This window comes from Eptesicus fuscus, chromosome 10 (assembly GCF_027574615.1).
Source record: "Eptesicus fuscus isolate TK198812 chromosome 10, DD_ASM_mEF_20220401, whole genome shotgun sequence".
Taxonomy (NCBI): domain Eukaryota; kingdom Metazoa; phylum Chordata; class Mammalia; order Chiroptera; family Vespertilionidae; genus Eptesicus; species Eptesicus fuscus.
The window spans coordinates 88,277,402-88,291,437 of record NC_072482.1 but is presented as its reverse complement, the minus strand read 5'-3'; the positions used below and the strand labels follow the sequence as shown (position 1 = coordinate 88,291,437).

The following is a 14,036-nucleotide window of genomic DNA, read 5'->3' as shown; positions in this document are numbered from 1 at the left end:
TCTTGCTAATCCCATTCAGTGTATTTTTGACCTTGGACATTATATTTTTAAACATTTTTTGTTAATCCTCACCTGAGGATATTTTTCCATTGATTTTTTTTTTTTTAAGAGAGAGTGGAAGGGAGGGGGAGAGACAGAGAGAGAGAAACATTGATGTGAGAGAGATATATATCACAAGTTCAACTAAGGCCAGGAATCGAGCCTGCAACTGAGGTATGTGCCCTTGACCGGAATCAAAACTGGGACCCTTTAGTCCACAGGCCAATACTCTATCCACTGAGCCAAACTGGCTAGGGTTGACATTATATTTTTAATCTTTTTAGAAGTTTCATTTTGTTGTTTTATTTTTATTTTTAAATATCTTTATTGATTTCAGAGAGGAAGGGAGAGGGAAAGAGAGATAGAAACATCAGTGATGAGAGAGAATCATTGATTGGCTGCCTTATGCACCTCCCCCAATGGGGATCAAGCCCGCAACCCAGGCATGTGCCTTTGACTGGAATCGAACCCGGAACCCCTCAGTCCCCAGGCTGACGCTCTATCCACTGAGCCAAACCAGCTAGGGCTCATTTTGGTTTTTTTTATATCTATAACTAGAGGCCTGGTGCATGAAATTTGTGCAGGGGGGTGTCCCTCAGCCCAGCCTGCACCCTCTCCAATCTGGGACCCCTTGAGGGCGGTCGGACATCCCTCTCACAATCCAGGACTGCTGGCTCCCAACCGCTCACCTGCCTCTGCCTGATTGCCCCTAACCGCTTCTGCCTGCCTGATCACCAACCATTCCCCTTCCAGCCTGATAGATGCCTAACTGCTCCCCGGCCAGCCCGATTGCTTCTAACTGCCCTCCCCTGCTGGGCCTGGTCACCCCTAACTATCCTCCCCTGCAGGCCTGGTCACCCCCAACTGTCCTCTCCTGCAGGCCTGGTCGTCCCAACTGTCCTTCCCTGCTGTCCTGGTCTTCCCCAACTGCCCTCCTCTGCTGGCCTGGTCACCCCTAACTGCCCTCCCTGCTGGCCTGATTGCCCCCAACTGCCCTCCCCTGCAGGCCTGGTCCCCCCACAACTGTCCTCCTCTGCAGGCTTGGTCCACCCCAACTGTCCTCTGCAGGCCTGGTCCTCCCCAACTGCCCTCCACTGCAGGCCTGGTCCCCCCCAACTGCCCTCCCCTGCAGGCCTGATCCCCCCCAACAGCCCTCCCTTGCTGGCCTGGTCTCCCCCAACTGCCCTCCTCTGCCGGCCTGGTCACCCCAATTGCCCACAACTTCCCTCCCCTACAGGCCATCTTGTGGCGGCCATCTTGTGTCCACATGGGGGCAGCCATCTTGTGTCTTGGACTGATGGTCAATTTGCGTATTACTCTTATTAGATAGGATGTCTTTCCTTAACATGCTTATGCATTTTTTTATCTTTTGAACATCTGAAGTATCTTTGTAATAGGTGTTTTAATATTCTTGTGCATTCTGTCATCTGTGTCATTTCTGGTTTGTTTCTGTTGGTTGATTCCCCCTCCTCCCCCGCCCCCTCATTGGATTATAATCTCCTCTGCATGCCTGATTTTTTAATTTTACGTTGTTAGGTGCTGGAGTTTTCTATATTCCTTTAAATATGTTGAGATTTATTCTGGGATATAATTAAGTTACTTGGAAGCAGTTTGATCCTTTCATAGCTTCCTGTTAAGCTTAATGAGGTAAGACTAGAAAAGCCTTTAGTTAGGGCTAATTCCAGATAAGCCTTAGGTAATAACCTTTCTGTATAATCTGCCCTGTGCCTGGTCTGGTATGAGGTTTCTCCATTCTGGCTGTTGGGAATGAAAGCTATTCTAAGCCCTGTATGAACTCCCTGATTGTGTCAAGAATGTCACTTTTAGGTGTTGCTTTGCTTTTTAATCTAAACTCAATCAAAGTTCACACACTGCACGTTGTTCTTGTCAGTTTATTCTGTTAATCGACAAGAGTTTCCTACCCATCCATCCATCTCTACCTCCCTTCTTTTTAATGATGTTGACGTATGTTTAAATTTATTGTTGAAAGTATTACAGATGTCCTCTTTGACGTTGACTTTTTGAAGAGTTCAGGCCAGTTGTTTTGTAAAATGTTCCATTTCTAGAATTGATGGTAGCATCATGGTGTCTTCTAACCTCTTTATTTCCTGTAAACTGGAAGTTAGGACTAGGTTTCTGATTAGAATTGGGTTTTATATTTTAGGTAGAAATTTTTAAGTTTAATGTCAAATTTATTTGCTTTTCTCTGTGTGTTTTGGGCCTTTTGTATTTTGTTTAAGAAATCCTTAATAAAGATATTCTATATTTTAAAAGTTATAAATAAAGCTTTGTTTTTTTACATTTAAATATTTAATCCTCATTAAATTGTGTGTGTGTGTGTGTGTGTGTGTGTGTGTGTGTGTATGGTGTGATATCAAGATCCAAATTCACTTTTTTTTTTTTTTTTTAACATATGGGTAGTCCAACTGTCCAAACCCCATTAATGAATGGTTTGTGTATTCCTGGTTGACCTACAGTTCCATTTCTCTCATATATGTTTCTATATATGTTTGGGTTTTGTTTTATGGGCTCTCTATTCCATTGGTTTATTGTTTATCCTACTGCCAATACCAAACATCTACATTTCTGTAGCTTTATAGAAAGTATTTACACAAGTCCCCCACCTGTTTCATTAGGAATGCCTTTACCTTTTGTTCTGGGCAGTTGTGGAACCAACTTCTCAGGTTTTCCAAAGAATTCTGTTGGGACTAATTACCTTTGCATTCAAATGGTTGATCATTTTGTGGGGGGTAAGTCTTCATAATATTGAATTTTCCTGTTCATAAAGATAGCATATCCTTCATTTAGTTATTTAAATTCGTAGAATTTCCTGTATAAAGCTTTTGAACTTTCTTTGTTAAATTTACTCCTGGTTTCCTTATCCTTATGTTCTATTATAAGTAGTATCATTTAAAAATATGATTTTCTCTTTCCTGACCTATGAAGTTACATATATATTTTTAACTTTTTATTTTGAGATAATTTTAGATTTTCAAAAGGGTTAAAAAAATAAAAATGTGTGTAACATCCTGTGCAGGGGCCATGCTAATCGTCTTTGTAGCATTCCAATTTTAGTATTTGTGCTGCTGAAGTGAGTTATATTTTTCATTACTGTTCTTACATCCACCCATTTTACTAAATTTAAAACCTGTAAGGTTTTGGGGGGTCTTTTATGTGAGCAGTAAATAATATCTGAAAATAATAATTTTTCTTCATTATTTTAAAATTGATTAAAAAATATGTAAACATGCACAGTGTAAAAATATCAGGGAAAACAAGTCTGCTTTTAAGGTCTATCCCGACCTCCATCATCGCAGAGCTGGGAAGGTGCCTGCAGATGTTTTATTCCAGCCTAGTCTTTCTCTGAAGGTGAGCCCTTCTAGTTACCTGGCTGTATGTGAAGATTTTATTTAAAAAATTTTTTTAAAAAATAATGTTTTGATTTTAAAGAGAGGAAGGGAGAGGGAGAGAGAGAAAAAAAATCCATGTGAGAGAGAAACATTGATTGGTTGCTTCCCGCATGCACCTGCAATGTAGATATGTGCCCTGACCGGGAACTGAACTGGCGACCTTTTGGTGCAAAGGGTGATGCTCAACCAACTGAGCACACTGGCCAGGGCTTATGTGAAGATTTTAGACTCAGCTTCCCAACTCTCCTTCAGGCCCCAAGCCTCGTCTTCATCAGCTTCCCTCCTCACTCTTGGCCTGAGGCCTTTAGCCCCCAACCTCTGCACTGTACATAATTCTGAGCCATCAATAGAGAAAATGGTAATGACTTTACATAAGAAACTATCACCCCCACCTGGCTGGTGTGGCTCAGCGGTTGAGCATCTACCCAGGAACTAAGAGGTTGTGGATTCGATTCCTGATCACATGCCCGGGTTATGGGCTCCATCCCCATTGGGGGCCATGCAGGAGGCAGCCAATTAATGATTCTCATCAATGTTTCTATCTCTCTATCCCTCTCCCTCTCTCTCTAAAAATCAATAAAAGTATATTTAAAAATATATTTCCCTGAATAGAGAAAGATAAACATTGTCCATACAGAAGACTCTAACATGTGGCCTTAAAGAATGAGCAAGGGAGAAAAAATGGTTGAATGTGATAGAAGTAGTGAGAAGAAATAGCTTACTGATTTCTGAAACTTAAATTCAGTAGGTTTAGTGGGAAAAATAAAAGTAGTAAAATTTTCTGTACCTAGCATTTCAAGGGAAAATTGTCCTTAATTTCAAAAGCTGACATTTTAGGTATGAAAAACTGTCGTTTTAACAAGAGATGTATGTATGGAAACAAAGTTCTGTTAACAGGAAGTGATTTTAATGGCGATGGCCTCTAACCACAGTGTCCATCAGGCACCCTTGACTTACAGGGCAGTCTGGTGCTTTGTTACTACTATTAATATCTAAGTTAAAGTGACCATGTGATTTTGAAATTAAAATTGCTCACTCATTATAACTCACTGCAAGGTTTCAGGTTGATCTCTTTAAAAAAAATTTAAATTGATTTTAGAGATAAAGGGGGGAAGAGAGAGAGAGAGAGAGAGAGAGAGAGAGAGAGAATGAGAGAGAGAGAGAGAGAGAGAAACATAAATGATGAGAGATAATAATTGATCAGCAGCCTCCTGCATGCCCCACAGTGGGGCTCGAGCCTGCAACCTGGGCATGTGCCCTGACTGGGAATCGAACCATGATCTGGTTCATAGGTTGATGCTTGACCACTGAGACATGCGGGCCGGGCTGGGTTAATCTCTTTTACCAGTTGAAATTTGAAAGATTTTGGTCTGAACTATTAAAGGCTAAAAGTAGAGAAACTTTAAGTTTATACTTACACAAATGTTTTTAAATATATTTGTTTCTTTTTAGTTACTGAAATATATTTCATGTTTTCCACTGATCATAAAAAATTTTAATCTCAAGTTTGACATTTCTTACCCGTCTAGACTGAGTCACAAAGAATGCATAATAGATAGTAAAATCGAAATCACAGAGGCCTTACCTTTCAGTGGCTGTTGCTATGAAACTCTGTTTTGATGGGAAATTTTAGAGAAGCTTGTGCTTCCTGTTATTAAACGATAGAATATGGAGATCCCCTTAATTTTCAAAAAAATTATTTTTTTTTAAGCAAGTAATCTCAATTCTTGCTACTGGGACAATCTTTATTCTTACCCGATCTTACCCCATAGCGGACTGCTAATTAGAGTTAATTTTGTTTGCCTCCTCTCCTATCCTTGTGTATCGAATAGGCAGATGGGCAGGGGTTTTGAGAGGTGTTTTATGTGCAGTTAAAAAGTTGTAGTGCTATTATTTTATTTTGCTTAGGACACTAGGAAGCTCGAGACACCTAAAGGATTGCAAATGCAACACACTAGCAAGAGAGCTTGTATAAAAAGAGAACTTAGGAAAGTGTGGCTTTGTTGTCATGGATCTAGAATAAGACCACACTCACCTGTGGTTCTTGAAAAAGAGAAAGTTTTTGTTTTGTTTTGTTTCTCCAAGGGCAGCTTGGTCTGGTGGACAGAGCTTGGGATTCTGAGTCAGAAAACGTGAGTCAAGAGCAGGGGCAAGATGGAAAGAAGAACAATGTGATGGTGTGACTGAAGAGAGGACGGAAGAGTGGTGAGCGGCGGAAGGGAGGAGGAAACTAGGGAAGGGCGTGCACTGAATGCAGAGCTGAGAAGCATGGATTTGCTTTTTCAGGCAGCAGGAAAGGAGAACATATTCCTGGGAAAAGATGTGGGTGACATTGGGGAGTTGAGAAAAGTTACTCTGGGGGTTGAATACAGGCTCTTCCCCAAGGGCCAGCCCTCAGTTCCTCAGATGGCATTGCCTCGCATTCATTCACTATCTGTGGATAGCCCCCAATCCAGACTCCTATCAAAGCCGGCTTCCCAGGGGAGACGATGTGGAAGCTGAGACCTTGTGCATTGGTAGCCACGTTGCTGCAGAACTAGAATGTGGAATGCGCACCACAACAATAAAAAACTTTGAAGTTTTGCTATCTTTGCTACATAATCACTCGTTTGGCATTATAGAAAGTAATGCAGATATCTTGGTCATGGATGGCCAAGCTTTTAGGAAAACTCTGACATGGTGTAGGGTCAGAATGAAGCCTGGCTTGTAGGCGGTGCTCCCCTTATCCTGCGTTGTAGGAAGTGTGGCGAGGGCTGGCCTGCGGTCCTGAGAACGGGCCCTCGTCTGGCACGTGGAGGGCACCTCCCGAGTGGAAAACTGGTCTCGCAAATTCTGCAATCTCAGCGGACGGCAGGAATGCATTTTAAAGTTATGTTTCGTTATTACGTTGACAAATGGCAGCTGCTGTTAGAAAATCCATTGAAGCTCGAATTAGTGCTCAAAGTGACTATCTTAATCTAGGTTCCCAGCAAAATGTTCCTTTTTCTATTGGTTTGAGGTTGTACTTTTAATGTTTATGTCAACAGTCCCATTCTGTATGTGTTTTCATCTTCTAGACGGCCTCAGCTCTTCTCTGGGAGGCCAATGGGGAGTAAGTGAGTAAAGAAGAGAAGCGGATCCCAGTTACCGTGTGCCATTCTTACTTCCTCAGCACCCGCTCCCAGGTTCTAACCCAGCCCGACCCACGGCTGGCTGCGTGTCCTTGGACCGGTCACCCTGGAGGAGAGTCTGTCCCATGGGGTGACTGCTGCAGGGCCCCGGCTAGCTCAGGGCCAAAACAGAGGTTGCTGCCTGTAAATCCCCTCGGAGACTGATCGCCCCCTCACCTGTGCCCAGCCAGGTGTGCTGGTTCCGGGGACAGGCCATTGCCCTACCCGGGCAAGTACGTAAGGCATTTTGCCCCTGTCTGGGGCGGGTCACGCCCAGTACCCCTACTCACCCTGCTCCGTTCTAGATCATTCTTTAGTGCCTGCCACACGGGAAGGAGGCTGTTCCTTCATCTTGCCAAGATGCTCCTCGAAAGGTCCCTTAATAAACGCTCGATGTAGGGATGGAATGGCCAGCCTCCCTCTTTGGTCTTGGGCACTTCAGAGGCATTGTGTTTTGTCGGGAGGTGGGCTTCTGTGTGGTTTGATCCTGTTTGTCTTATTCTGATCCCTGATGGGCATCCCCAAGTGCAGGAAATAAACGCAGTTTGGGGTCTGTTTGCCCATATCCACTGAGGCAGCAGAATGCTGTGGTCAGGTGGGTCTGGGGTCAGGTGGGTCTGGGGTCAGGCTCCCAAGCCTCAGTGACAGAGAAGCAGTCTCCCACCCCTTGCAGAGCTGCAGGGACCTGAGCCCAGGGTCATATCCCCGAAGGAGGCAAGTAGCCTGGTCCCCAGCCCATAGGACATGGGGACTTCCTTGGGACTGTGTGACGGAAGGGACAGGGTTCTTCCCCAGGCCCATGGCCCCTGTGCACCCTATCTGCACAGCCATTTCTGTGTGCTGTAGTTCTCTGTATAAAGCTGTGAGCCCTGACTGGTCTCGGGAGCCTGTGGGCTCAGCTGCAGCCTCGGGGGGACTTGGAGCGGAAGTTCCCCCCCAACCCATTAGCGCCTCTGCCGCTCCAGTCCCTCCTGGCTTTCCTGTGCTGCCGGCCAGGGCCCTCGCCCAGAGCTCTTTTGCATGTGGTTGTTAAACTTTGATTCATGACTCATGCTGAGGCTCAGGCTTGAATGCCTCCCTCATTTGATTGCTTTCTTCCTTTCCTTGTTTTTTTTTTTTTTTAACCAAAGCAAAAGTACCTTTGCAGCTGAGCGGGACCGTGGCATCCAGGAAGTGGTGCTCGGGCATAAGAAGTCTCCCCACAGCCACGTGGCCTCAGTGACACCTGGGTCGCGGGGAGAGGAGGGCAGCGTGGCAGCTGGACAGCCCAGAGGAACGGAGGCCCCTGGAGTCCACTGCGAAGACCGCAGCGACAGGCTGTGCTGGTGAGTGACGGCCCTGGCTGGCAGTCGGTCAGACACCGCGCAGCCTTGTGTGGAGAGCGACCGAGCACAAGGGGTGGGAGGGGGTGCCGGTTGGAGAGCAGTTCTTGGATAAGGACTCTGTTTTCTCACACCTTAAATCATTGTAAGTGCTCAGATGGGGAAAAAAATAAAAGGTAAGCATTTTCAATTTCCTTGAGGTGAAATCTTTGTTTATTTCAGCAAAATTGTCTTTGATTTCAGGATGGTTTTTGTGGGAGAAAGATTAATCAGAGGAAGCTCCTTGGTTTCAGTAAAAACTTCTGCTGTAGTCTTTGGGAGGATTTTAATAATTTTATGAAATCAGAAGGAGCAGGACCGTGGACCCATTTTAAACCTGTGCCACGCTCTGGGAGGCATCTTCTAGATTAGAGATTGCTGTGTGGGTGTCAGTTTCCTGGCCGACCGGGACAGAAGGCAGCAGCCCAAACACCGTCTCCTCGGGAGGGTGGCTCTGTGGGCTTCCAGAAGGCCTATGAGGACGCTGAAATGCATTTTAACCTGACGGCAGCGAAGACAATGTTGGCTAATTCTCTGCCCCCATGAGAAGCCTCAGCCATGCCCCCAAGACTACAAACTTTCTCCAAGGCCCAGGGAGGCCAGCTCGGGAGTGCCAACACCTGGCATGTGAAGAGGCTGGGAGCGGAGGATAGCAGAGGGTTTTGTTTTTTTGAAACGTTGCTTCCGAGTTGTCCTGGGCTATGGATCAGGGCTGTACATACTCACATGTGCACCCAAAGTAGCCTGTAGCAAGAGACAAGTTCAAGGAGATAACCAAGGGCCAGGCCAGTCTACCCACACTCATAGCAGCAATTCACAGCAGCCGAAAGGTGGCAGCAACCCAGTGTCCACCGTCCGATGAAAGGCTAAACAGAATGCAGTACATACACACAATAAAATATTATTCAACCTGAAAATGGAGGGACATTCTGACACATGCTACAAAAAAGGTGAACCTTGAGGACATTGTGCTGAGTGAAATAAGCCATCACAGAAGGACAAATGCTGTGATTCCATGAGAGACCCAAAGTAGAAGTGTGTTTGCCAGGGATGAGAGAAGGGGAGAGGGAGTTAGTGTTTCATTGGTATAGTTTCCACTGGGGAAAACGAAAACGTTCTAGAGATGGATGGCAGTGATGCTTGCTTAATTCTACTGAACTGCACTCTTGAAAATAGGTAAGATGTTAAATTTTATGTATATTTCACCACAGTTAAAAAACATTGTAACTCCCTTTAAAAAAAGGGGGAGGGGGGAGGGGCCAGGCCTGGGCTGAAGTCCTTGCCTCTCTGTGACTTCCCCAAAATCTAACTGACTCCATTGAGGGCTCTAGAGCTGAGCTGAACTGGGCAACTTCCGCCTGGGCTCCCACAAAAACTTGCTCCCCATCACAGTGGAGCTGGCAGAGGTGACCGGGGATGGACTTGGGGGTCTGAGGCTGTGTGTTGGATGTGCTCACTCTGGGGCTGATGTGTGGGTTCACTCTGCCCTGAGGCCCTGAGCAGCCCTGGGGAGCACCCTCTGACCTGGGAGATGGTGGGAATCACTGCTCTTGGGAGTCTGGTCTCTCTCTCCCACTTATTAGCTGTGGGATCTTGGGTAAGTCAACAATATCTCTCTCCTCCTCAGTTTTCTCACCTGCAACACGAGCAGCCCTTTCAGCCTCCCAGGGATGTTAGCCTTTCCAAAGATAGCACACAAGGAAGCGCCTTCTAACTGTAAAACACTGCGCACGGGAGCGACTGGTTCCCTACAGGTCTCCCCTCTCATTTCCTCCTCAAGTTTCCCCTTTATTCCTGCCCGCAGGGGCCCTTCCCGACCGCCGGGATGGAGTGGTTGGTTCTAGAAGGGCCAGGTCTGATCTGACTCCCATTTCCCGCCTGTGAGGTCCCACGTCCCCCTTCCTTCCACAGTTTAGTTGGGTCACCTCTGACTTGGGCTTCTACCTGAGCAGCAGTCACCGCACTGCTCGCCCCATGAAAGGGCCGCGGTGCTGACCCCGGTGGGAGGTTTTCAGTGTTACTGATCAGCGGGGCTGTTTGTGACTTCCAGTCAAGATTGAGGAAGAAAGCTCAAGTGAACTCGTTCACACTTTCAGGTCTTAAAAATAGGAAGGAAAAGAAGCCGGCCGTGTTGCAGCTCAAAGACTCAAAGACCGTCCCATCTGCAGGGAGCGATGGGACCCGAGGGCCCGAGAACAGCCCCCAGCCCCGGTTCCTCCCTTATTTGGAAATTTTCAAAGGAAACGAAATTGATTTTAAAGTCTCAAGGGGGAAAAAGCCTCTAAGTGGGCAGGTGTTTCAGTTAAGTCTCTTCAGAAAGCAGCTGTGTGGGGACCTGAGTGCTCTGCAGAGAGCTAGAGAGCTGCTGGGGGCAGGGCCTCTCGTGGCCACTCACTCCCCCACATCCTCTCCACCTTCCCCACCCCCCCACTCCCTCAGCGCCCCCGTGAGAGACCCGAGGTTTTTTATCTTGAAAATGTTCAGGTTTCTGTCATTCCAGAATGCAAGGTTACAAAGCTCACACGGCCTCTCCTCGTTGCTGTCACTTTGGGGCCAGAGAGGTCACGGGCCTGTCACCTTGGGTTCCCCCTCTGCAGTAACAAGGTGTTGCCTCCGCCCTGAACACAGCTCAAAGCAGCGCGGAGTTTCTGGCCTCCACCTGTGGTCAGTCTCTGCCATTTATGAGCTTTGTACCCTTTACTCGGTGCCCCTCTGAGCCTCAGTTTCTTCGCCTATGCAAAGAGAGTACTTTCATCTACCCCGCCCACCCACCAGAGATCATGGAAAGTTCGAGCAAGAGTCTCTACGTGAAAGCAATGTGGAAACAATGAGGAACTATGTGAAAAGGACTTTTATGTTCGTGTTGCTTGTTTCTGTCTTTCTTCTCTCTGACTTGAGTCCCATCCTGCTAATCTTTCTCCCCTCCTCCTCTCTTCCATTTCTCTCTTTCTTCCAAACTAAAATAAGTGCTACAGTGCATGCATTAGCAGGGAGGGTTAGGATGGGACTGGAACTGGAGCTATTGGGACTGGTAAGGCTACTTAGAGGATGTGACAGTGGGGTTGGGCCTGGTGGAGGGGCGGGTGCTACAGGCTAGGGAAGAGCGGAGAGAAGGCCTGGGAGACTGGGCCTTTCAGGGACAGTGAGCGACTCCTGGTGTGAGGCTGGGCTGCCAGCCTGGGTGAGTGCCCTCCTCCTCCATGGAGATTGGACCCCAGCCCAAGGGAACAGCCGTCCTGAGAGGGGACTGGTACTAGTTGAGAGTAGAAGGAGAGGCTGGACTAGAGGTACGTGACCAAAGATATGGGAAGGTGGGCCTGGCCCAGTGGGGAAGGGTCTTTAGGCTCAGCTGTAGAGTTTTGACGTTTGCTCTGTACAGGACGGAGGCACACAGACGTGTTCGAGAAGATACAGGAAGTCTTCAGTCAGTGCACGCACTTAATTGGAGCTGTGGTGACAGGTGGGAGAGGAGCCCCTGGGAGAGACATGGGCCGGCTCAGACTGGGAAAGGCCCGTTCTTCCTTTGTTCTCCGGGTCTGCGAGGGCCCTTCTGGTCTCTCCTTCCCCTCACAGGAAGATGAGTCATTCCTCACCTGTGTTTTTAAATCACATTTTTCTAATCAAAACTTTTGTGTTTATCATCATGATTTAGGGCTTATTGCTTACATTTGTTGTCTGTTTTCCTGAATAGGTTCTGAATGAATTGAAATTAAACTGCATTTTATTTTGTTTCCATAGAACTGGGTTGCAGCACAGTAGGTGATCAGTGTTTGTTACATGAATGAATGAATGAATGAGTGAATGAATAGATGAATGAATGAGTGAATGAACGCACTAGAGTGGTGGTGCTGTGAGTGTAAGAGAGGATGGGTATGGAAAAATGTCCAGGAAGTAGAAGTAATGACAGTTGAATGTAGATGTGAGAGAAAGGGAAGAGTTAAAGGCGGCTGAGATTCTTCTTTGGGCCGCTGGGAGAAGCCATTCAATGAGATTCAGAACCAAGAAAAAAAAAAACATATGCGGAGAGAAGATAATTTCAGCTTTTGACATTTGTTAAAGGAAAATCTATTAAACTCAGGTAGAGTAGGCACTATGATTCTGAGACAAATAGATCAGAGTGCAGTTCACAGATTCCTGAGAAATAGATAAGGAATTCAGTGTGTCATGACAGGTGTCAGCAAAGTGCCTAGTGGATGAGATGACCAGCCTCTCATTCTGTCTGTGGAGTTAAGGGTGACCGCTTTGAGTGCATTTGAGCTGAATCTTGAAGTTTGTCAAACCAAACAGCATTCCAGGCGGAGAGGAAAGCATGCACGGTGATGTGAATGTTCTGGAATAGTTGGGGAGCCGGTAGGGATTCAGCGTGGCTCTAGAGAAAGACCTGGTGGGCCAGTGGTGGGCGGTGAGGTCGACAAGTGACAGCCCAGCAGCCTGCTCAAGAATCCAGTGCCTTTCTTGTAGTCAACACGAGGTCAGAGGATATTTATAATCGAGGGTGATATGGGCCCAGGCAGGGGGGTGATGGTGACAAATGGGCGCAGCAGAGGCCTCTCTGCCCAGGAGTCTGGCTGAAAAATGCCCTTCACCTGCCAGCCCCTGTCATTGTTGGTTCTGTTCGGGTTCCAGCACTACAGGGAGAGGCCTAGCATGAGATTGAGAAGCTGAGCTGGGAAGCTAGAAGAGAGATGTGGATCCTGCAGGGGACTCCTGTGGGAGACTAAACTGAAGGTCAAGACCAAAATCAGCGGGCACGAAGGTTCCATTGAGCATGATTTGTAACAGGGAAAAATGGAAGGCAACTTAAATGTCATCCTTTGGCATATGGTTAAACACCCTTCCTTCCTTCGTCCGCCCATCTATGCATCCATCCAACAAATATGCATCGAGGTTCAGCTGTGCCAGGCCCCCGTGCAAAATGCTGGAGAGGCAGTGGGAAGTGAACAGATAAACAGATTTCCATAACTCATTTTTCATAAGAAAAGCAAGTTGTTGAACATTACCTACAATATGGTACTATTTATGTTAGAAAACATCCTCCTAGGACAATACATCTGAGTGTCTGTTTGATATGCAAGTAAATGCATAGAAAAAATGCTGGGAGAGCGCAAATACCCAGCAGGAGATGCAGGTGGGATTTGGGGTGTGTACGAAGAGAGAATATATTTTTATTCTTGTACTTCTGCATCGTTTCACCTTTTCACAGTTCATTTATTTTCAGGATTATGTCTGTCTTCTAAGATGTTTTTTGGAAGACGTCGGTCTTTGTGAGTAGAGGAGAGGGGCCCAGTCTGTCCAGTGTCCTATTGGTTTAACCATCTTCTTTTTGTAAACATCTGGCTGCAGGCCCCCATCAGCACACCCCTCCCCTCAGAGGTGTGGGCCACGCTTGGGGGGAAAGGGTCACATTGGATTAGGACCTTTAGACGTTCGGTATGGTCTGAATGAATTGCTAGGGAAAGCCGAGCCAGTGCACAGAGTTGAATTTGGGTGCACTTGCTGGGCATAGAATTTGCCAGGGGGATTTTCCTTGTTTAAGCCGAGGAGCTGTATTAGTTTATCAGAAATGCCATAACAAAATACCACAGATCGGGTGCTCTTGATTATATGTACATTATATGTTATGTGTTATATATTATAATACTATTTTATGTAATAATATATGCCATTATAGAATATTTTATTTATTATGATGATTGTGTCAGTGCTGGAGGCTAGAAGTCTGAGATCAAGGTGTGGGCAGGGTTAGTTCTCCTGAGACCTCCCTCTGTAGCATGGAGATGGCTGCCTTCTCTTTGTGTCTCCACATCGTCTTCCTTCTGTAGCCATCTGTGTCCAAATCTCCTCTTCTTACAAGGACACCAGTCATATTGGAGCAAGGACCTCTTTTTAAGTTAATTACCTTTTTAAAGACCCCCATCTCCAAATTTAGTCACATTTTCAGGTATTGGGGCGAGGGCTTCAAAATATGAATTGGCACGGACCCAGTTCACCCCATGACCGAGCCTCGGAAGCATTTCGTTGGCCTGTGTGCCAGTGTCCTCAGTCCTGGGGGCCTTCTCAGCGGCCCCGGGTGCCTC

The 14,036-nt window shown here is 46.5% G+C and overlaps 1 pseudogene; it reads right to left on the bottom strand.

The window, feature by feature from the left end:
• Positions 1 to 3,033: 3,033 nt before the first annotated feature.
• Positions 3,034 to 3,134, bottom strand: LOC114228959 (U6 spliceosomal RNA; annotated as a pseudogene).
• Between the last annotated feature and the right edge of the window lie 10,902 nt (positions 3,135 to 14,036).